Source organism: Sapajus apella, unplaced genomic scaffold, assembly GCF_009761245.1.
Source record: "Sapajus apella isolate SASKATOON/1434 unplaced genomic scaffold, GSC_monkey_1.0 scaffold7, whole genome shotgun sequence".
Lineage (NCBI taxonomy): Eukaryota > Metazoa > Chordata > Mammalia > Primates > Cebidae > Sapajus > Sapajus apella.
Genome location: NW_022436947.1, coordinates 34,271,350 through 34,293,652, shown reverse-complemented (window position 1 = coordinate 34,293,652; position 22,303 = coordinate 34,271,350).

Genomic DNA, 22,303 nt, shown 5'->3' with positions numbered 1-22,303 from the left:
CACAAATCCTCCGCCATATGTGGAACCTCAACCCCCTCCAGCTCCTCCTCTTCCTGGTCCCAACCTAGCCTCTCCTGTTAGTGCTCAAACTCGCTCGCGCTGTGCTCCTAACGATGAAACCTCCCTCCTTTGCCCTCTTCGTGAGGTCGCTGGAGCGGAAGGTGTTGTCCGAGTGCACGTTCCCTTCTCCCTCTCTGATCTATCCACCATTGAGAAACGCCTAGGTCATTTTCCACCAATCCTACACCTTACACCAAAGAATTCCGCTACCTCACTGAGTCTTATGACCTCACCTGGCATGATACCTATGTAATTCTGTCCTCCACCCTTACTCCAGATGAGCGTGACCGCATCCTTACGGTGGCATGGGCACATGCTGATCAGGTACATCTCACAAACAATCAAATGCCTGTAGGTGTGGCAGCAGTCCCCGAGGCCACCCTAATTGTAACTATCAAACTGGTCAAGATGGCAGCCACCGCTGAAACCCAATGCTACAGTGCCTCCTAGCGGGCATGCAAAGGGCAGCCCAAAAGGTAGTTAATTATAATAAGTTAAGGGAAATAATTCAGGGTCCTACTGAAAACCCAGCCGCCTTCCTTGACCAATTAACCAATGCTATAATCCTTCATACTCAGGTGGACCGGCCTCTTTAGTGGGGGCTACAGTTCTAGCCACCCACTTCATCCCTCAGTCAGCGGTTGACATTAGAAAGAAACTTAAAAAAGCTGAGGAGGACCCCCAAACTCCCATACATGACCTGGTAAACATGGCATTTAAAGTTTTTAATGGCTGAGAGGAAAACGCTGAGGCCACCCACCAGGTCCATTTACAGCAAAAGGTACGCCTCCAAACCCAAGCTCTTGTGGCAGCCCTGAGGCCGGCAGTCTACCAGGCACCTGGTGGAGGGGGTCCATCAAAACTCACCAAGAACTCTGGAGGCGTTCCGCCTGGGGCCTGTTTCAAGTGCAGTCAGGAGGGACACTGGGCACGCCAGTGTCCATGTCCCCGACCACCTACCAAGCCTTGCCCAAATTGCAAGCAGCTTGGACATTGGCACAGTGATTGCCCGTCCTAGACTACAGGCTCACCCCCCGCACCTCTATGTGGAGGGCAGGCCAGTCCGCAGGAAGCAATCCCATCGCTTGAACTTCTCGGCCTTCTGGACGACTGACGCAGCCCGGACTCAAAGACCCCCATCACCCTTATCAAGCCCAGGGTAACACTGCAGGTAGCGGTTTTTACAGGCCTGCATGAGGGAGATTTCCAGGGTGGCCGTAAATCAGATGCTACTTCACCCCTATGTCCAACTCCCAACTGAGGCACCAGCCAACTGACCCTTCTCCCTCACTCAGCCCCTATTCAGCAGGAAGTAGCCAGAAAGAAGCAGCGTCCCATATCATCAAAAGGGTCAGAATGTAAGGCCGGTTGCCTCACCGGGAGGCCGGACACACCCACCTCTGCACTCAGCACCTGACTCTGCACCCAGCACCAGGCTCTGCACTCAGCAGCTAGCTCTGCCACATGGCTCCCCTGGAAGGCTCCGGCTGATACAACCCTGGCCCTGGCCGGCTCTCGCACTGGAAAACCCGCCCAACAACCCACCAACCAATAGCGGCCTGCCCCATCCCAATCCTGCTCCCCTGGAGCCAATCAGAGCACCCAGCTGTTGCTCGTTACCCATAGCCACAAAAACCCCATGCCCCAGGAAGTCAGCACCCCTTTCTCCGGACCATAGAACCTTGCCCAGGAGCTGAATAAATTGGCATTTAATTTTCTTATACTGGCCTCAGTTTCTTCATTTTTAACTCGGCAATAATCCTTACACCCATCAGTGCAGCAACTCGTTTATTTCCCCTCTAGAATGGCACCAGCACTTGAAAAAAGGAAAATGGTTGACTTGTGTTGGTTCTGCTACATTTTTAGAGAACTACCATTTTCTTTTTCTGTTAAAAAGAAAAAACAAAAAGTAAGCTGGCATTGGCATTATTGCAGATAGCCAGAGTTGCTGTGTCTATTTTTTAAAACTCTTTCAAAGAGTTAACCATCATTTTAAAAAGTTAAAGGAAAAAGAAGATATAAGTGAAATCTGTAGTCACCTCTCTAGACAGAGCTCAGAAAGTTGGGAGTAAGCAATTTAACTTGAAAATCAGTGAAACGGTAACTTTACGGCACTTTTTCTCTTTGTTCAGATTACAGCAAAACTTTGGCTTCAGACCAGAATTACAGAATGCTTGTATGTTACTGCCATTGGAACTTATCACAAGTAAATTATATCACTCTTTCCTAAGTGTCAAAACAGTGGGTACAGCATCTCCAAGAACCACAAACACTCAGCCTGCAGTGTTCCAACACCAAGCCTAAGGCATTCCAAACACTGGGTGCAACTAGTCTCCTCTCTCTACTGTTTATTTAATTAAGGTTACAGGCTGGATCTAATTTGGACGCTTGCCCAGACCATTTTCACAAGAGCCCTCAAATCCACCTTCCTCTGAGTCCTTTGAGAACTTTGAGGCTCATAACAAGATCCACCATATTTGGACCCAAAGGGTGGTAGGTGCTGCCCTGCAGTCCTTAGGGAGAAGCAGAGAACCCACTTGAGACAAGAGAACAGACATCCAAGAGTTAAAAACATACGCCCACCCCAGAGTTCTGAGAAATTTCTAAAAAGAGAGAATCCAGCTCAGATTCTGGAATATAAAAGAGGAAGATGGTGTTAAGAGAGTAGGACCTCCCTTGGTGTTGGCATAACCACAACCCACAGAGCAGACCAGGAAGACCCAGGCACAGAGAGCCTCATCAGTGTCATCCAAGAGCAAGTTGACTTTGGGTATTGAATGGGATCAAGAGCTGGGGACTGAGGAGCTGGGTGTATGTGCCAAGCATGTCACTCCCTGCACGGCATGTAGCAAGTGATCATGGCTTTTGGTATATGAATGAACCAATTAAACTTAATTAAACGATTCAGCTTAATTAAGCTATAATCCAGGCTTTGATTTCCAGCAGTGGGTATAGCTTAGGAGATTTAGGTTTTATCTATTTAGGGAAACTTCACATATAAACCAATGTACAAATCCAATATCAGCCAATAGAAAGGGTGTTAGTCTGGAGGAAAATACATTTTATTTGGTTGGCCTGCTTGGTCCATGTCATTTTAACCAAAGGCAACAATGAAGAATTTTGTTTGGTGGCCCCTGATGCAGTTTTGCATTCCTCCATGGGAGGAATAATGGGTGCCCTCAAATTCCATCAGGCAGACTGCTGCCTCCCTTTCCACGCTGGGCACATTCTCACAAACACGAGAGACCTGGAGAGTCAGGGCTTTTCCTGGCTTGGTGTTAAAAATACACTAACACATGCTATCTTTGACACTCTTTACCAGACTCCATGGGACACCAGCCTTCTATGGTGTGATTTGCTTGTCTTGACCGTCTTGCAATTTGACCTCAGCTACCTTAGTTACTATGTCCTCTCAGTCACCTATTTTTTCTGGGAGGTGACTTCTGATCTTTGATTATTAAATTTTTATATGGTGGTTCTTCCTAATTTCAGTCTCAGAGGATAACTTTCTTTCTAGATTCTTTTTTTTCAATTTTATTTAACTTTTTTTTTTTTTTCTGAGACAGGGTCTTGCTCTGTTGCCCAGCGTGGAGTGCAGTGGCATGATCATGGCTCACTGCAGCCTCCAGCTCCCTGCCTCAAGTGATCCTCCCACCTCTGCCTCCTGAATAGCTGAGACTACAGGCGCATGTCACCATGCACAGCTAATTTTTTTCTTTTTCTTTTTTTTTTTTTTTTTTGGTAGAGATGAGGTCTTGCCATGTTGCCCAGGCTGGTCTTGAACTGAGAAGCCATCTGCCTGTCTCAGTCCCCCAAACTGCTGGGATTACAAGCGTGAGCCACCATACCCGGCCTGTTTCTAAGTTCTTATTATTTTGCTCTCTTTTAATTATCTTTGTGTCAAAAGATGATCAGAATTTTCTGTTACGTAATATAGGACCCCTCACACAATTTCAGTGCTGTATTAAGTGAAGACAAGGGGGATTCAACCTTTCACTATACAACTCAACTCTTTAAGAATTTGCCATCCAACAAATGGCAAATTCTTAAAGAGTTGCCAAATTTTTTCCTTTAGCTACTGTGAACTTCTTATGGTTCTTTCCTTAAGTTTGGTTACAATAATCAGACCTCCACTCAAACTGCTTAAGTAAAAAGGAAAAAAATCTCAGGAGGTTACCTCTTACAAAAATTAATATGACTTGACCACAAAAGAACTGGAACTAGAATTTGGAAAGGGTTCCTAAACCTGTTCCCTGCGTTTCTGAGTGGTTAGATAGTCTGTCTTCCTCCTGATTATCAGGGATGACTGGTCACCTCATCTTCACAGATGGAGACTGTTTCCACTTTCTCTCACTTTGGTTAGTTTTAGTGTGTGTGGCCCAACTTGGCCACCAGCCCTGAGTCTATAGGATCTAGATAACCCCATGGCTCCACGTTTCAAAAATAATTTAAGATGAGCATCAAGATGCTTGTAGAAGATGTTTGTGAGAGATAAAATGAGACAAAAACACTGGAATGCTACTTATTAGGATTGAGGTGTAAATATGACCCTAAACTTAATAGGATTTTTTTTTAGTCTTAGATAAAAAGACCATGTGACAAGAGAAGCAGAGTCGGAGAAGATGCTACGCTGATGACTTTGAAAACTGAAAGGATCACAAGTCAAGTAATACAGGTAGACTCTCTGGAGTCTTCCTAGAGAAAACTTCCAGAGTTTCCCTAGCTTCTAAGCTAGGAAACCCTCTTCTGGAACCCCCCAGAAGGAACCAGCTCTGTGAACACCTTGGTTTCAGCTCAGTAAGTTTCATTTCACATGTCTGACCTCTAGAACTATAAGAGAATACATTTGTGTTGATTTTTAAAAAATCTGCTGTTTGATTTTATATATTTGGACCCAAAGGGTGGTAGGTGCTGCCCTGCAGCCCTTAGGGAGAAGCAGAGAACCCACTTGAGACAAGAGAACAGACATCCAAGAGTTAAAAGCACATTGCCCACCCCAGAGCTCTGAGAAATTTCTAAAAAGAGGAGAATCCAGCTCAGATTCTGGAATATAAAGGAGAAAGACAGGTATATATAGATACACACACACACACACACACACACACACACACACACATATTGTATTCACAACCTAGGGATGCTAGAACAAAGTACCATAAACTAAGTGTTTAAAACATCAGAAATTTTTTGTCTCACAGTTTCAGAGACTGGAAGTCTGCAGTCATGGTGTCAGCAGACCCAAGTTTCCTCTGAAATCGGTAGGGGAATCCTCTCCAGGCCTCTGCTGGTTTCCAGCAATCCTTGGCCTTGCTTGGCTGGCAGATGCATGATTCTAACCTTTCATCTTCACACAGAGTTCTCCCTGAGCTTCTTCACATCATCTTCCCGCTGTGTGTGTCTGATTCTGTGTCCCAATTTTTCTCATGAGGCTACCAGTCATATTGGACTAGGGCCTGCCCTAATGACCTCATTGTAACTTGCTTATCTCTGTAAAGACCCTATTCCCAAATCCAGCCACCTTCTGGGGGTCTAGGGGTTGGGACTTCAACATATCTTTTCTGAGGGGACATAAATCAACCCATAAAACATAAATCTACAGATAATTTTATGTAAAAGCCTAAATATGGCCATATGCACATATTTTCATTTATTTTTAGTGACTTTTTAAACTTTTTAAAAAACTTAGCTCTGTCCTGCCCTTCTTCTACCTCTTTCACCGTCATCAGCCCTCCCTCCTCCCCTGACCATGGCATTCAATCTCTACAACCACATATGTATCCTCTGTCCAGCCCTCTGTCCAGAGAGGCTGTTGAGATTGGATGCCACACAGAGGTACACAAACATAGTGTGTCATTTTCTCCCTCAATAGGATATATGCACTCCTCTTTTATCCTTCAGTCGTATCTTACGGGAATCCCTCCAAATCATTTGTTTTGGTTGTAATTCATATTTTTAGTCATTAAAAAATGTTCCTTTGCGTGAGAAATATTATAAATTATTAAGCCACTGCTTGGCTGATGGGCGTTCTCTTTTCTTCTGCTTTTTCCCCCTCAGCAATGCTACAGTAAACCTCTGTGTTTGTATATCCTTCAAACTATCTGTTTATTTCTACTGAGCTATACTCCCAGGAGTGGAATTGCTGGATCAAGGGGTACACGTCCTTTTAATTTTAATAGATATTGCCAAATTTCTTTCCTAAGAGATTTTAGCACATCACAGTTCACCAGCAGAGTATCAGACTACATTCCTATCTCCCACCAGCATATGATATTACAGCTCTTTTCTCCAGTCTAGGTGTAAAACGGTGTTCTATCGTTAACTGCCATTTGCTTTTTTCTGACCACTGGTGAATTTGAGCATCTTCTCATATGTGGGCTGGCCTTTCAATGTCTGTGAAGTGTGTATCCTTTGAGCATCTTTATCTCATCATTTTGTCCTTTTCTCATCAAATTTAAGAGTTTTTATCACAGGCATAAACTGTCACTTGCATTACAAATGTACTTTTCTTATTTTGTATGAACCTATTACTTTGTAATTTTAAAAATCAAATAACTATACTTTCCTTTCCTTTTTTTATAGGTTCTAGTCTGTTTAAAAAGTTCTCTCTCACCCCTAGAATATACATATAGCCTGCCAGATTTTTAAACAATACCTTCATTGTTATATTTTTTACATTTAAAATTTTAACCTATCAGAATGGACTTTTCCATGTGGTATAAAGAGTTCATATTTATTTTCTTCCAAATGGAGAGCCAGTTGGGCCAGTGCCATCTATTATACATCTTCTCTCCATTGTTTTATATTAAAGTCTCATTTATACTGGGATTTGTATTTGGCTCTTTCTAGCAGTCACTGTGAAGAAGAAACACAAAAACCTGGAAGGGTAACCAACATTTCAGCCATTGTAGCTTTGGGATATTGAGAATTTAGGTAACTTAATTATTCTTCATTGCTTTGCTGTATGGTTCAATTTTTCTTTTCCATAATAAGCATGAATTCCTGGGGGGCAGGGGAGGACCAATAAGCACGATTAATTTCATCATTCATACTGTCTGTCCCAGGACAAATACAAACCAGCAATTCGGCAGCAGTATTACTGTTTCTGGAAGGGAGACCTGAGAAGATTTCACCCTCAGGGAGGAATGTAATAGGGTTGTTCCCAGAGACACTGCAAAATCTCTTTAAAGGCCAGCTTGCCAGAGGTGGAGACTGATTAAGTTTTAGGAAGTCATTTCATTCAGTAAGCTTATCGTGAAATAAGCGTTGAGGTGGTGATTTAAAGTGTGATTGGCAGGCATTCCATATTCAAGCACAAAGAGTTTAATTGATTGGAAGAGAAGGTTGCCCTGAGCTGATGCAATAACTGCTAAGGTTGAATGTGCTGTTTGAAACGAGTCAAGCAGCGCATACACCTCCCATGTTCAGCAGCAGCCTAATTGCTGACAAGAACTTAAATGCTTAAAACGGTACTTGGATGATTAGACGGCACATTCAAATTATGTAAAAGTGACCAGATCCCATAGCCCCAGGACACAGCATCTGTCCTTAAGTGATCAGGGTCAGTTAAAGCTCTAAAATCTCCATGAAACAGTCCATTGGCCCCAGTGAAGCTCCTGAAGTAAATGTTCAGAGTCACAGATATCTGCTGCCTAAAATAACTAGCAAGGTCTATTCCCAGTGCAGAATGACCACCTAGCAGCACAGCCCAAGGTGACCTGGACAGGCTCCCAGTCTTTTTCACCTGGCACATTACCTTAGGGAAGGCCAAAGTATGAGTGTTAGCTAAAACCTTCTACAGTCCGCTTGAAGGCCTGGGATTTGCAGGAATGAGTGTCTGCAAATAAAACGACATACTGGGATTCCATTCATGCTGGAGGAACCCGAAAACAGTGGTGAATGGTTCCTCCATGCCTGCTTAGAGTAAGTTCAGCATCACATTTCTGGGCACAGTTTTGTACTCCTCCCTCGCCCAAGAGTGTGCAAATGGCAGAATACCAAAGCTGGGCTCAGTAAGTCAGTGGGGAGACAGAACGGAGCGGTCACATGGGCTGCTCTCTGAGGGTCTGCAAACCCAATGATAAATTTGAAAGTATCAGGATTACATCTCTTTCAGGTAATTCTCCTTAAAACAGAATTCTTCATAACTGAGTCCTTAGGCACTGTTGACCCTCGGTGAGTTTGAGACGATATTCTATGATGCTGATGAAATACAACACTGTATTTTGACAGTTGGTTGATGCCCTTCTAATGACAGCCAGAGAGCCTCATGAGGTCTCAATGGAAGGCTACTCCACCTTCATCTACAGGTGGTCTGAGGGAGGACCAGGGTCAGGGCCAAGAATTTTCGGGTGGGGAAGGGCAAGCAGAGACCCAGCAGTTTTAACCTTCTCCATTTCAACAGATCTTGAGGCTCTAGAGTTTTACTTGATCGGAGTCATAAAGCCAGTCTTGAACATTTTAAAGCAGGTGTTCTCACATATCCACCTTGACCAATAAACAAAAATCTCCTATATGTCTTTTAACATAGAGAAATAAATTAGAATTTCCTAGGCTGGAATACCTTCCAAGACAAATTGGTCAGGAGATAAAACACCTAAATATTGGGGGTATCTTCTAAAAATTCTAATTTTGGTTTTGGAATTATGTATATTGAATCCATTATTTAGCTAAGAAATGAATGATTGGACGAAAAGGGCATTTCCCCTTCCAGGTGGCAAACTATTTTTAATCCCAAAGATGTAATTAGGCTGGCTGAGTTTTTTCACTTGTGACTGGTTTTTTGCTTATGTTTCTCCTTTCCTGGTTTTTGGCTGCAGAACAGCCCTTACAAGACTCAGCACTTGAAGCTTGAATCCCAGATGTGCCAGACTGAAATGCAGGAAAAAAACTCACTTTAAGTTATTAGCAACACCCTTGATAGCAGATAAGAGAAATTTCCTCTTCAAAGACACAGCAGGTGAACTTGTATACAGTTCAAATGTGGCAGCAGCAGGACATTGAGAGTTTAAAATCCTCCAGGTCCTGAATGTCGGGAGCACAAGGTTGGGAACTGTGTCTTCCAAGGCCGACCTTTCAACTTGGGAGAGAACTCATATTTTTTTCCTGATGGGCTAAGATAACGCAATAAAGTTGCAAGTTCCCCTTACCCCACCTCCCCCAACACACACACTGGCCTGTCCTCTCTCCAGTCCTACCTGTCAGACCCGTTCTCAGGTTTCCTGTAAGAGAATCAGGTGGGAAGGCAGAGCAGAGGGATGCTTCAGTGGGGAGAATGGTGCTGTGGGCAGGCGCGGCATGGGCATGTGAGAGGGTAGGATTGCTGAAGACTTCCTGCATGGCCCTTGTGTGGAACAAGAAAACCAAAGTCTTCATCTATTCTGACCTGTCTTGGTGGCATAGACAGCGTCTGAGTGGACATCTGCTCTGTTCACCTGCCCATCCCTCATTCCCCCTTCTTCAGCTAAGCAGCTGGAGTTTCTTTTGTTTTGAGGCGCCACCTCACTCTCAGACTATGAGGATTAGGCAGGGAGCTCCTTTCCCTATGCCTCCCTGCCTGCATTAGGGGTGGCATGGGACTCAGGCTAAGCCAATCAGCACCATTCTCCTGAGTCACAGAGTTTGTTTCATTGGAAGACAATCCCTGGATGGTGCTACCTTAGTGAATGGGTGACTGTGAATGGGTGAACGGGTGTCCTATAGGAGTGTGAATTGGGGCCACAGAGCTTGCATCCCCAATGCCTGTCCTCTCAGCCCACCCTGGGGAAAGCCAGCAGTGGATGCAGAGGCCAGGAATGGAGATGGACTTATAGAACCATGATGTGAACCCAGGGGTAAGTGAAGTCACTCTAGCCCTGGCTTCTGAGGTTATGTTACTAAATTCTCCCTTTATTTTTTCCATTAGAACCTTGTGCTAAGGTTCTGTTCCTTGTAACCAAACATTTCCTGATCAATCTAGTGGTCTTTTCACCACACTGCTTTGGGGGCCGAGCTATTTCAGTGTGAAACACACCTGCATGTAGCTTCCTCTCGTTGGCGATGCTCCCTTGGAACTGACAGCAAATCTCTTCCCTTTGCCAGGTGACTTCTCTCAGCTTCCCTTTCTAACTTCTTCCTCTTCAGGTTAACACTCCCAGTTCCTTGAAATACTTCTCACAGGAGTTTTTCAAATGTTGAGTTTCTTCACTTTTTTTTCTTTTTCTTTTTTTTTTTTTTTGAGACAGAGTCTCACTCTGTCACCCAGTCTGGAGTGCAATGGTGTGATCTTGGCTCGCTGCAACCTCTGCCACCGGGTTTAAGCGATTCTCCTACCTCAGCCACCCAAGTAGCTGGCATTACGGGTGGCTGCCACCAGGCCCAGCTAATTTTTGTATATTTGTTAGAGATGGGGTTTCACCATCTTGGCCAGGCTGGTCTTGAACTCCTGACATTGTGATCCACCCACCTTGGCCTCCCAAAGTGCTGGGATTACAGGCGTGAGCCACCACGCCCGGCCCTTCACTTTTCTTAAGTATCTTTTACCCAGACCTACTCCGTCTGAGGCACTGTTCCAAGCATTTGGACTCATGCAACCCTCACGTTATTACCATTTCACAGATGGAAAAATTGTGCATGAAGGGGTTAGTTAGGCAGCCTGCTCAAGGTCACTACCTGGTAAGGTAAGTGGTAGATGGATGCAAACCCATCTTGCTGCCTTCAGAGTTCATGTTCTTACCAGGACCCCACACTGTCTCTTCAGGGCATGCTCCTCTGAACATAATTAAGTTTGTTTTTAGCTCTTTCAAAGAGTATCTCCTGAATCCAAAAGCAGCATTCAGCTGCTGTCTGAGCTCTAGCGTGCCATGTAGCAGTTCCCTCCCTAACTGGAGATTCTGTCATTCATTTATGCTGCCTGTGATGGCAAGGCATTTTTGGCCACCGCTGCCCACTGACCTCGAGCTTACTATACCTGCTTAATGTATGTCTGTGCATCTTTCATTGTAGCCCATTCGCATTTTTGTCTGTCTTCATCCAAATCTTTTACTGGTTGTAGATTTGGTATACTTTAATGATGTTTGTTCAAAGAATACAAACGTGAAAATTCAGATGCCAAGTTCTGTCCTCAAAAGGGTATGGAGTTTCTTATCTCTGAGTTGCTTTTCTTCTCTTTGGGAAAATGAGGACTAGTTGGAACTCCTCAGTGCTCACTTAAATTAAAAAAAAAAGAAGGCTGGATACAGTGGCTAAAGCCTGTAATCCCAGCACTTGGGGAGGCCAAGGTGGGAGGATTGCTTAAGGTGAGTCAGAGACCAGCCAGGACAACACAGTGAAATTCCATCTCTAGAAAAATAAAAATAGAAAGCTAAAAAGAGAGAGAGAAAAAAAGATATTCTAAGGAAGGACCACATAAACCACTAAAATAAGAAGTTCCTACCTACAAGTTGTAGCAGCATGACCCAAGTCATTTGCTACTTACATATATTTGTAAATAATGTACATTGATAATGATTATGTATAACTTAGAAACGAAACTTTTCCCTTGAGTAATAGTGCTCTCACTCAGTGGCCTTCTTTCTGCTCTTTCTTCTCTCTTAAGAGGGAAAGGAAGGAGTGAGTGTACCCAGGAATATAGCCAGCAGGAGTGAACACACTGACACACTTCGCAAAAGAGTGAACAGTTCTCCGCCTTTGGTGCATGGTATAACAAGGGCAGGAAGTGCTGCTCCGGCCCTGAAACCCCTTAAAGAAAGGGGATGGGCTGTTATTTGCCTTAGTGTTTGTAGATCCTGGTTCAAAGTATAGCAATGGTACATGCTCGGTATCTGAGTGACAAATGATGAAGAGGTAGGTGAATAAGTGTATCAATGAGAACACGTTTGGTGCCATTGTCCTGGGATGATAAGGAGAGTAACTTGAGAGAAAGGTCACCTTGGGTCATCGGAGAAGGTAGCAGGGGCTGGCAAAGCAGAATCGCTGAATGTTAGGCAGGAGTGTTGGTAGTGAACAACCTGCAGGGTGGCAGGAGAACTGAGCTGGATCTTATGATACCAGAACTCTAATCCCAGTTCAGTCACTAACTCACCCTGTCACTTCCCCACAAAAGGCTTCTTGCTTGCTCTAAGAGGAATAGATCATAACATGGGTTTCTTCCCCAACTGAAATTTTGAGATGCAAGACTTGTGGGTATTTAGTGGTACAGAGAAAGCCACTGGCAGCACTCACAGCCTCCATGCAGGATGGCGCTTCCCTTTCTGGCACACGGTGCCTCATTGCTTTGTGGGTTACTTTCATTCACCAGCCTGACTGCCCTCCAGGTTACAGACTTTCTCACATTTCTATGTGCCATGACACTCAACATGGCGGTCAATTGAGGAGCTGGCAGTCCATGGTTATACCCAGCTTGCAAGGGTATTTACTTTGCCTCTTTTTATAAAGCATATAGCAGGGCTGGGCGCAGTGGCTCATGTGTGTAATCCCAGCACCATGGAAGGCCGAGACGGGCAGATCACCTGAGGTCAGGGAGTCAAGACCAGCCTGGCCAACATGGTGAAACCCCATCTCTACTAAAAATACAAAAATTAGCTGAGCGTGGTGCTACCTGCCTGTAGCCCCAGCTACTTGGGAGGCTGAGGCAGGAGAATCACTTGACCCCAAGGGGCAGAGGTTGCAGTGTCTCAAAAAAAAAAAAAAAAAAAAAAAAGAGGCAAAAAAAAGTATAGCAGGCATAATCACGGCTCCCAAAGATGTCCACATCCCAGTCCCCAGAATCTGTGAATATGTTATCTTACATGGCAGAGGGGATTCTGCAGAGGTAACTGAAGATTTTTAAACAGTGAGATCATCCTGGATTGTCTGGATTGGCCCAACGTAATTACAAGGATCCTTTAAAGGTGCATGTGAGGGGCAGAAGAGTCAGAACCAGACGGATGGCACCGTGAGGAGCCCTGCTGACCATGGGCTGCTTAAAAGATCAAAGAGTGCTATGAGGCCAGGAATGCAGATGGCCTCTAGACGCTGAGAAAAAGTCCTCCTGGGAGACTTCGGAATGAACATCGCCCCACCAGCACCTTGATTTTAGCCCAGTGAGACCCTTTTCAGATTTCTGACCTTCAGAAGTGTAAGATCATAGATTTGTGTTGTTATAAGCCATGGTTTGGGGTAATCTGTTACAGTATCACTAGGAAACTCATACAGAGGGAAATGTGGACATCTTCAGGCAGTGCAGGCACTGTCCGTATCAGGCCCGTGAGTTCTCATTGTCCACCACTAGGTTTGATGTGCTCGATTCTGCTATATTTATGCCCCTTGGTTAAGCCACAGTTGTCATTCAAGCTATTAACAGATTGGATAGCAAGAACATAAGGCTGGGCATCAGTTCTGGCCCTTAACTCTAGCAGTAACCAGTGATAAGACTGTGGACATGTCTGTTGGCCTCATTTGGCCTCCCTTTCACTGTAAAATCAATGGGTTATACCAGACTGTCTCCAAGGACCCTTCCTACTTGAGAATACCATAGCTCTGTGATTTTTTTATTCTATGTAATTTGGGTTTGGAGGCTGCACTGCTCTTCCTGTCCTGGAGGTAGGATGAGAATAGTTTGCAGCATCAGCAAACATTCACCCGGTGCCTGCCTGGCCCAAGACATGCATGGCCTGGGAGGGGTGAGAAGTCCAACCTTGGCCCCTGAACTTACCATGTGGATATGGTGCTAGAAAAGGCCAATGACCAGACCTAGATTCTCTTCAGCACCAGCGATGTTGTATTTGTCAAAAGCAACTGATAACTAATGTGCCAATAGAACATTTAAACACTGAAAGTATTATTTGTTTCCTGACCCAATGAATGGAAACTCTTCTATTGCCTCCCGCTCAGCATTTTAATCTCCCCTATTTCCTGACTCCTTCTAAGGTCTGGATATTAACAGTTTAAGTGTCGATTATTGCTTCTCCTTCCTCCTAATAGAAAGCAAATAGCAGTATGTATTTTTTTAAGCGAACAATATTTTCACATTTTTCTCCACTGTATTTAGAACAGGGAAGGAAGGTTGAGAGAGAAAAGCAGAACATAGGTACACAATGCATGGCAGGAAAGACAGAGAGGATAAGAATGTTCCTGAACACAGTTAAAGCACCCACTTGGCATTTTCTATTCTGAAGGAACTTTCACCTTAGGGAGGGAGAGAGGGGCGAGCTGATCAGCTGTGCTAGGGATGGAGCTTAATTGTTTTCCTAAATAAGAGCTTTGCCCAGTAAAGTGGCAGGTAGGTAAGTTTTTAAAAGCTTCCCAGTTTTCCAATTTGTAAAACTATGTCTTATAAAAAGGAAAACACATCTACAATGTCTATATGCTTCAAACATCTTGTTGCACACAGTATATAGATTTTATCCATCCATTTAAAAATAAGTACATACATGTTAAAGAAATTAAATAAGCAACATTTAAAAAAGACAAAACATTTTACTGTCATAATAAAAAGTGTCTGAGGCAGTAAAATCAGTTATATTCTAGTTCATTGGGCATGATCTCCGCAGGACACAGCCACCTAACTCATACTGAGGTGGGAGGGGTCTCACCAGATTTCCTGCTGAGGAGAAGCTGTGAAGCAATGTGAACTACAAGTTCCTAGAGATGCAAAACTCACAGCATCAGAAGAAAGATCAATCTAACCTTACCTTGTGCCCCTACCTGTTTAAGTACTGAGAGGAGATGCTCAGGGAAATGTATGGCAGAGAGAAGAGGAGCTCACGGCCCCAAACTGTTTTCATCACTGCTGTAGTAGGGACAGGTCTTCAGTCAATAAACAGATTGTAAAATGATTAGTGCTGTCTGTTGTCTCCCATTTGAATTTGTTTCTGGCTAAAGCCACATTCCATTGTCGTGGTAGAAAATTTAACTTTAGGGTTCATTCCCTTTTTCCCATAATATGCCACAGTTCTGGGATCCTACAGAGTGTCACCTCTCTGACATGGGAGTGTCCACATGGTCCAAGTGACCACTGAGGCAGCTGCTGTCTAGGCCCACAAGGTGTCATAATCTGGGGGTCTCGCCTGTTGCTGTTCCATGGAATTCTTTGGCCAGGCTCCCACAGCCCTTCTGCCTAGACAATGTAGCCTCACCCCTAGGGTCCTGTACCTCAAGGTACCCCTGCCTTTCCTGGACACACCGTCTTCTTTTTCTCCCTCTAACTCTGGAGCAGGTGGTCTTTAGCCAGTGTGAGAGTGAAGCTCTGACCTAATGTTGGCTTCTTCTAAATATTGTTTATATCAGAAAATCTTGTTCTTCCTCTTCCCTCTTCTTAGACCTCTAGGAATTAGGCTTTTGGAAAAACAAAAGCCAGCAAGATTGCTTCTGTTTTCCAACTTGCTTCATGACTTCTGAGGCAAGGAGCACAGAGTGGACTGGCGGCTTGAATGGAGGGGAGGAGAAAATACACAGAAGTAAAGAATGAAGGAATACCTGAAGTGTTCTGCAGCCACACTAGCTACCCTTTGTGGACAGCATCCTGGAAAAGGTTGCCTCCTCCCACCTCTGGAAAGGGAGTGTGTTGTCAGCACCGTTCCTTGGTGACCTGCATGGCTCTCCCAGTACCAGCAACACACGAGAGACTCTGTCACGGTTTGTTCTTTCTTACCTGCTCTTGGGATTACAACACGAAGGTTGAAGTTAAATGCGTTCTGCCCAAAGAGCAAAATTCCTTCTCTCCTGTATATTTCACTCCATGACAAACCAAAAGAACCACTCGGCTGGGCGCGGTGGCTCAAGCCTGTAATCCCAGCACTTTGGGAGGCCGAGGCGGGTGGATCACGAGGTCAAGAGATCGAGACCATCCTGGTCAACACAGTGAAACCCCATCTCTACTAAAAATACAAAAAATTAGCCGGGCATGGTGGCGTGTGCCTGTAATCCCAGCTACTCAGGAGGCTGAGGCAGGAGAATTGCCTGAACCCAGGAGGCGGAGGTTGCGGTGAGCCGAGATCGCGCCATTGCACTCCAGCCTAGGTAACAAGAGCGAAACTCCGTCCCCCCCACAAAAAAAAAAAAAAAAAGAACCACTCGTCTACTTTGCTGAGATCCCCAATTGTACATACTGTGTCAAGAATTTACCTTCACTGCTCTTCATCTACAAATACATGTCCATCATGTTCAAATTTCTTAAATTCATTTAATGTTTTCATTTAACCCAACATACAAAAAACTATTTCAACATGTTATCAATATAAAGCTGTAAACATTTTATGTCTTTTATTGAATCTTTGTAATCTGGTGTGTCTTTTAATTGTCTCAGTTAGAACTAGCCACCTTTTAAGTTCTCAATAGCTACATATGGTTAGTGGCTACATTGAATTTTTTTTTTTTAACACTCGCAGCTGGAAATGTTCATCTTGTTTCATCTTGCTTAGTCTAACATAAAAAGAAAGTAGTTCTTTGAATTTAACTAGAATGGTTTTGAAATGGAATTATCATCAACTATTTGGCAAACTCACTTCAGTGAGGCTGCTGTTACAGGAATACTAGGAGAAAGGATGGGTGCAATTAGTAAAATAAGAATTTCTAACTGGTATGTCTGCATTTGTATATCACATAGAGATTTCAGAATATTAAATGGAAGATATCAAGGAATTCATAGTTGAATCAAAAAGAAGATTCAACTTCTGAAGCAGTCTGCACAGAAAGACATAAATGGATTGTTTCAAAATTGCATTTGTCAGCCAATTGTTTGGAATTTGAATTTTTTTTCATAAAAATGTCATAAACTATGATTTGCTTCCCAGGCAAACTCCGAGAGACTAAGGTTGAAACAAAAGAGGAAAACACAAGCACATCAAAACTTTGTCTTTCTCCTTAATGCCATTTTAATGGAGATGAAAATTTCAGAAGGTAGTAATCAGTCATTTTGTTTGTTTAGTTTTAGTTGAGAGCTGAAAAGATATACTGGATTTTTAAAAAGGTTTTAGACTTTTAGGGAATTAGCTTATTTTATTCTGTCCATGCTCACTTTCTTCTTTATTCTTCATGCTACAGTATTATTGCCAATAGTCTTAGGGGACATCAACCACATTCATAGCCAAAGTGGGACAGCAATCTAAACCAGAAGGATAAGAAAGCCAGGTGCCGTGGCTCACACCTGAAATCCCAGCACTGTGGAAGGCTGAAGCAGGAGGATTGCTTGAGCCCAGAAGTTTGGGACTAGCCTGGGCAACATGGTAAGACTCCATCTCTACAAAAAAAATTAAACAATTAGCCAGGTGTGGTGGTACATGCCTATAGTCCCAGCTACTTAAGAGGCTGAGGTGGGAGGGTCACTTGAGCCTAGGAGGTCAAGGATGCAGTCAGCCATGATTACGCCACTGCTCTCCAGCCTGGGTGACAGAGCAAGACCCTGTCTCAAAAAAAAAAAAAAAAAAAAAAAAGGCTGGGCGTGGTGGCTCACACCTGTAATCCAGCACTTTGAGGGGACAAGGTGGGTAGATCACCTAAGGTCAGGAGTTCGAGACCAGCCTGCCCAACATAGTGAAACCCTGTCTCCACCAAAAATACAAAAATTAGCCAGGGGTGGTGGCGGGCATCCCAGCCACTCCAGAGGCTGAGGCAGGAGAATCACTTGAACCTGGGAGGAGGAGGTTGCGGTGAGCAGAGGCCTCGCCACTGCACTCCAACCTGGGCAATAAGAGTGAAACTCCATCTCAAAAAACAAGAAATAAAAAAGAAAAAAAAACCAAAGAAGTTTGAGAGACGCTGAAGTACCTTTGCAGGTAATTAAAGAGAAATGGGAAGGAGAAAAAGTAGTAAAATGAAGGAACTGCTTGTGATAGAGAAGTTATTTGAGGTGCAGTTAATGGAACTGAGAAAGAGAAAGGTGTGTGAAATTACCCTAGGAGGGAGGTGTGTTAGAAGTGTGCAGAAATCAAAATCCAAATGCCTTCAAGGGCCAGACAGGTACATGAAGGAAGCAGGCTGGGTTAGAAAGAATAGGAAATAGTGGGGACTCTGATAAACTGGAGAGTTTCAAGAAGAAATACCCTTTTTTTTTTTTTTTTTTTTTTTTTTTTTGTGTGAAACATCAGTGTGAGCCAAAGCCAACACATTTGTAAGCCTAGTTCTGTCTGCTGGCCACCATTCAGAACCTTCAGTAAACAGATGAAAAGCAGACCTAGAGTCAGACTCCCTGGGTTCACATACTTGCATCACTACTCAGGATTCCGTAACCTGGATTTCCTCATCTGGACTGGGCGCAGTGGCTCACACCTGTAATCCTCAGCACTTTAGGAGGCCGAGACAGGCAATCACTTGAGAGCAAGAGTTCAAGACCAGCCTGGGTGACATGGCAAAACCCTGTCTCTACTTAAAATACAAACATTAGCTGAGTGTGGTGGCACACGCCTGTAATCCCAGCTACTCGGGAGGCTGAGGCAGGAGAATTGCTTGAGCTGGTAAGGCAGAGATTGCAGTGAGCTGAGATCAGGCCACTGCACTCCAGCCTGGGTGACAAAGTGAGAGACTCTGTCTCGAAAAAGAAAAAAAAAAATCTTCATTTATATGACAGTTTCTACTTTGCATGATTATGGTGAAGATTAAGATAATGTGGGTAAGGTACTTGGTATAGAGTCTAGCAGGCTTCTCTGTAAGTGCTTGAGGAGCATGCACTAGAATGTAGTTTCATGCCTGTAATCTCAGCACTTTGGGGAAGCCGAAGCCGGCGGATCTCTTAAGCCCGGGAGTTTGACAGCAGCCTAGACAACACGGCGAGACGCTGTCTCTATGGGGAAGGGGTGCAGAAGACTGGATGGTCATGGTGGTGTATACCTGTAGTCCCAGCTACTCAGGAGGCTGAGTCAGGAGGATTGCTTGAGCCCAGGAGGTTGAGACTGTAATCCCACCTGGGTGACAGAGTTAAGATGCTGTCTCAAAACTTTCTTTTTAAATTATAAAAAGCCTAATTCTGTCCTTTAACATCTTTCTGAAAAGCTTTGTATGTAAGAGAAAAATTGTATTACTAGTTCTTTGAACTTCTATGCTACGCTTTAACTTCAGTCTCCAGAATCAAAAGACAGCAGCTCCAAGCCAACCCCACTATGGGCAGTATATTTAGCTATGGACCTTTATTTAGAAAGGTGAGGTTTTCTGACTCATGTAAAGAAAGACTCCATTTAAAAAACTGTTATTGCATAAACACTGAGAAATCTAACTACAGGAGAAGTGTGGTGAGGGTCACAGAGGGGATACCCAATCAGCATTTCCACCTCAGGAGATATAGAATGGTCAAAGGCTGCATTTGTGTGAGAGTCTGGGTGCTCTCTAGAAGAGATGGCTCAAAGGATTTGGAGAGGTCTGTTGGGCCAGCCAAGGACTCACTAATGGGAAAATGGTAAAGGGTACCACCAACCATGGGGAGAGCTCATCCTGAGGCTATGTTCATCGTAGGTCACCAAAACTTGCTAATAAGAAGAATTACTGATTTTTGTGTATTGATTTTGTATCCTGAAGCTTTACTGAAGTTGTTTATGAGATCTAGGAGCTGTAAAAAGCAATTTGGAGATTTCTCAAGTAACTTAAAACAGAACTACCATTTGACACAACAATCTCATTACTAGGCATGTATCCAAAGGAATAGAGATCATTCTACCATAGAGACACATGTATGCGTACATTCATCACAGAACTACTCACAATAGCAAAGACACACAATCAACCTAAATTCCTATCAGTGGCTGGCTGGATAAGGAAAATGTGGTATATGTAAACCATGGAATGCTACATAGCCATAAAAAGAATGAGATTATGTCCTTTGCAGTAACATGGATGGAGTTGGTGGCCATTATCTTAAGTGGATTAACACGGGAACAGAAAACCAAATACTTCATGTTCTCACTTGTAAGTTGGAGTTAACATTGAGTACACATAGATGCAAAGAAGGGAACAGTAGACACTGTAGTCTACTTGAGGATGGAAGTTGGGAGGAGACTGAGGATCGAAAAACTACCTATCAGGTATTATGCTCACTACCAGGGTGATGAAATAATCTGTATGCCAAACCCCCGTGACACACAATTTATTCAAATGACAAACCTGCACATCGACCCCATGAACGTAAAATAAAAGCTGGAAAGAAGAAAAGGAATTACTATGAGGAGTGGTACTATTTGGTCTTTCAAATGCTGTCCATCCATAGAGGAGCTTTATGTCCTCTTTTTTCTTTGTATCACATTTCTTGAGAGAAAGTTGAATATGAAAGACCTAAAGGTCTTGGAGAAAAGAAAAAAAAAAAACTTGACCCCTCAGGTTTGCTCTAAGGCATTTGGAAGACAAGCCCATCCTGGTGGAAGCCTCATAAACAGCCCTCAGAAGAGAGAACTCTGCCATCTGAGAGTGAATAACCACAGGAGCCGCCAGAGTAGCCCAGACAGGCACCAGATGGTGCCTTTGCTCTTGTGAGAGGAAAATAAATCTTGGGCTCCCCAAATTAGTAAGACCTATGATCTGGAAGCCACCTCTCTGCTTCAAGCTGTCCCACCTTTCCGGACCAAACCAATATTCATCTTACATATGTTGACTGATGTCATGTCTCCCTAAAATGCATAAAACCAAACTGTGCTCTGACCACAAAGGCATGTCAGGATCTCCTGAGGCTGTGTCATGGGCCCGCATCCTCAACATTGGCAAAATAAACTTTCTAAATTAACTGAGACCCATATCAAATATTCAGGGTTTACAGTCTCAATAGCAACTAGGAGCACAATGTGGTCTAATGTGAGAGAACCCTGGGGGCCACGGGGACTGTTAGGAAAGTACGCATAGTGGCGGGTACTGGGGATGTCATCCCTGACTCTGCCTCCAGAGATAACCCTCCTGTGTCATCCTTGTCCCCGTGTCCACCTGTTATTTGTACCTACTACAGTATATGCCCCTTAGTTGCTTTCATCTCTGATTATGGCTCCAGGAGGGGTTGAATTGAGTGTTACTCATTTTACATCCCTACCCCCTAGCAAAGAGCCTAGAATTTTATCAATGAATGAGTAGTGAGGTTCAAAGGTAAAGGCTACATAATGACTACTTCTGCTGTCACACACACCCTCTGATTGTCATTATCTGGCTGGTATGGTTTAAGGTAAAATGAGATTAAAATAGAAACTGGGTTACATTAGAGTGATTTGATAGAGAACTTGAGAACCGAGGCTATAATCCCCTGATTCTCAACTAAGAAATCACAGCTAATCTAATCTCTCCATTAATCTATGGAAAAACTGATGTGCTTTCTTGGGAGTATCCTGTCTTGTTCAATCCGCATGATCAAAGAGCTTTTAATGCAAGGATCACAGAGTATTAGATTGGTTACAAAAATGGCTGCGTTTCTCCAGCCCTCCCTGTATCCATCGCAATATAACTCTATAGCTCCTCCCATCAGGAAGTGGAGTCTATTTTCCCACCTTTCAAATCTGGACTAGTCTTGTGAATTGCTTTGACATAGAATGCGATGGAAGTGACAGCATGCCAGTTCTGAGCTGAGTGCTCTAGAGACCTTACACATTTCTCTCTCAGAACCTTGCCACCATTACATATACAAACCCAGGCTAGCCTGCTGGATAAGGAAAGACACGTGGTCTGTCCACCCATTGACTCAGCTGACAGCCAGCCAACCACCACATATGGGAGGCCATCCTAGACCAGCAAGCCTCCAAAACAGCTGATACTCATAGAATGTTGAAAAGCTGTTTTCCCACTCTAATCAGTAACTCTGATAGTTATAGCTACCTTCAGTCAAACTAGTCCCTCAGTGACATTCACATTGGGGAAGATCCAAAGGGGAAAATGAATCCAGTCTTCATCCCTTTCTTGACACAGATTTTGAAGATGGGTTCAAAAGAATGAATCTACTTGCAAAATTGATTCTTTCCAGGCTTCCTACCAACTGATAACAGAAATATTGGTGTTATGGGTGCATACTAATAAAAGACTTCACCAAACAAGCTGCTTTATATAAAAAGAGTAAACACACTTATATAATTTTGCAAGATTAACAAAAGGAACTTAATCTAGGTGGTAAGTTGTAGTAGTCCATTCTCACACTGCTATAAAGAACTACCTGAAACTGCATAACTTATAAAGAAAATAGGTTTAATTGACTCACAGTTCTACAAGCTTAACAGGAAGCATGGCTGGGAGGCCTCTGGAAACTTACAGTCATGGTGGAAGGTGAAGAGGAGGCAAGCATGTTTTACCACGGCAGAGCAAGAGAGCGAGCAAGTGAAGGAAAGCAGAAGTGCCACAC